The following is a 2,610-nucleotide window of genomic DNA, read 5'->3' as shown; positions in this document are numbered from 1 at the left end:
AGTAGAGACGGGGTTTCACCGTGTTGACCAGGATGGTCTCGATCTCTTGACCTCGTGATCCACCCGCCTCGGCCTCCCAAAGTGCTGGGATTACAGGCGTGAGCCACCGAGCCCGGCCCCATTTTCTTATAAATGGCTTACGTACCTGTTATCTTTGTTTTCTGACACTTCCTGTTGGCCAGGCTGGTCTCGAACTCCTGACATCAAGAGATCTGCCTACCTCAGCCTCCGAAATTACTGGGATTAAAGATGTGAGCCACTTTACCCGGCCTGTTTTAGAGTTTTGACCTGTAATTGGATGCCTCCCCTTACGGGGGGAAAACTGGATTTTTCTCTGCCATTCACTGCACTTATTCCACTAAATATGTACAGTACAAGGAAATTTGTTAGTTTTTCAGAGGTCCTACTGTATATTAAATAATTAATATTTAAAATGAAGGAGAAAAAAATTAACTTTTGTCAGCTCTTTATCGGATTTCTGAAATGTCTGTGGTAAGGTATATTTCAGATTTGCTTAGGAGTCATCACTGATACTTTCCCTTTATACCCTGTGCCATTCAATGACCAATTCTGGGTCCTTTCTGTTACTAACAGGACTTTTCTTCCTCTTATACTGTCCTCATCCTAGTTTAGGTTCCTTTTTTCTTTTTTTTTGAGACGGAGTTTCACTCTTCTTGCCCAGGCTAGAGTGCAATAGTGTGATCTCGGCTCACCACAACCTCTACCTCCTGGGTTCAAGTGATTCTCCTGCCTCAGCCTCCTAAGTAGCTGGGATTAGCCAGGCATATGCCACCATACCTGGCTAATTTTGTATTTTTAGTAGAGATGAGGTGTCTCCATGTTGGTCAGGATGGTCTCGAACTCCCGACCTCAGGTGATCCACCCGCCTCAGCTTCCCAGTTCCATTTTCTTATAAGTGGCTTAATTACCTGTTATTCTTGTTTTCTGATACTTCCTGTTCTAGTCCATCAACCACACAGGAATACCATTGTCCTACAATGCCAGTTTGATTTTCTCATATACTACTGGAAACTTTGCCATTTACTAATAGGATAAATTCTGTCATGGCCCTGGAATCTAAGGCTGAAACCTACTCTATCCTTTGCATTTAGAGAGAGGGCCAAGAAAATGATCCTGAGGGAAGTCAGCTAGTCACCAGGATCTGATTTTGACAGGCATAGAAATCTGATTTTTTTCAGTGTATCCAGAGTTGATTAGATCCCATTTATTGCTTATTCTCTAATGAAATTCAGAAAAGATAGATACATAAACCAGTATGCCAGTTACTGCTCTTTTTTATTTTATTTGTTTATTTTTTGAGACAGAGTCTTGCTGTGTTGCCCAGGCTGGAGTGCAGTGGTGCGATCTTGGCTCACTGCAACCTCCACCTCCCAGGTTCAAGCGATTCGTGTGCCTCAGCCTTCCTTGTAGCTGGATTTACAAGTGTGCACCATTGCTCCTGGCTAATTTTTATATTTTTAGTAGAGATGAGGTTTCATCATGTTGGCCAGGCTGGTCTTGAACTCCTAGCTTTGGCCTCCCAAAGTGCTGTGATTACAGGCATGAGCCACCGCCCCTGTCCACCATTAATTATTGCTCTTTAATTGGAAGTATGTCTGCATAGATACCCACGTTGCTTTGTTAACATATTCTCCATGCTAGGAATTTATATGTCAAGCTATATTTTTAATCAGAAGATTGGCAAGTGTGGGACCAAAGCAGGGAAGCAAAGCAGGGATTTGAATGATCTCTCTATGTAAGGAAGATGGAGATATGCAGAGTCCCATTCTCCCACATCCCAACATCGAAGGCCTGACACTTGCTCTAATCTTCAGGTTCTTCTCCCTTTCATATACTGTAATAGCACTCTGTACTTTATCTTATCTTTTATTATACTGATATTTTTGGAATTCTTTGTTTAATGTCTGTCTGTCATATCAGTTTATAAGTTCCATGAGGCTTGGGATTCTGTCTTCCTCGGTCTCTCTCTCTATATAAAGTCCCTCAGTAAAGTCCCTATTTGCAATCCTTAATGTTTAGGCTATAGTTATTTCTCTTTTTTTTTTTTGAGACAGAGTTTCGCTCTTGTTGCCCGGCCTGGAGTGCAATGGCGCGATCTTGGAAACTGCAACCTCCGCCTCCCGGGTTCAAGTGTCAGCCTCCTGAGTAGCTGGGATTACAGGAACCCACAACGATGCCCAGCTGTTTTGTATTTTTAGTAGAGATGGGGTTTATTCCTTATTGGTCAAGCTGGTCTCGAACTCCTGACCTCAGGTGATCTGCCCGCCACGGCCTCCCAAAGTGCTGGGATTATAGCCACCGAGCTGGGCTAGTTCTCAGTTTTATCTGTTGAGTAATTAATTAATTACTTTAAAAACTTTATATGTCTTTATAAACTCATATGGGGATCTTATCTGTTTATTTCCAAACAAAAACTTTTGACTTTAGGGTCATATTTTTTTAAATGTTGAGCCTAAAATCAGTTTAGTAGGGACTGGGCACTGTGGCTCATGATGTAATCCCAGCACTTCAGCAGGCTGAGGCAGGCAGATTGCTTGAGGTCAAGAGTTCGAGATCAGCCTGGCCAAATGGCGAAGCCCTGTCTCTAAT

This window comes from Cebus imitator, unplaced genomic scaffold (genome assembly GCF_001604975.1).
Source record: "Cebus imitator isolate Cc_AM_T3 unplaced genomic scaffold, Cebus_imitator-1.0 Scaffold77, whole genome shotgun sequence".
Lineage (NCBI taxonomy): Eukaryota > Metazoa > Chordata > Mammalia > Primates > Cebidae > Cebus > Cebus imitator.
Note: the sequence above shows the minus strand (reverse complement) of the source record.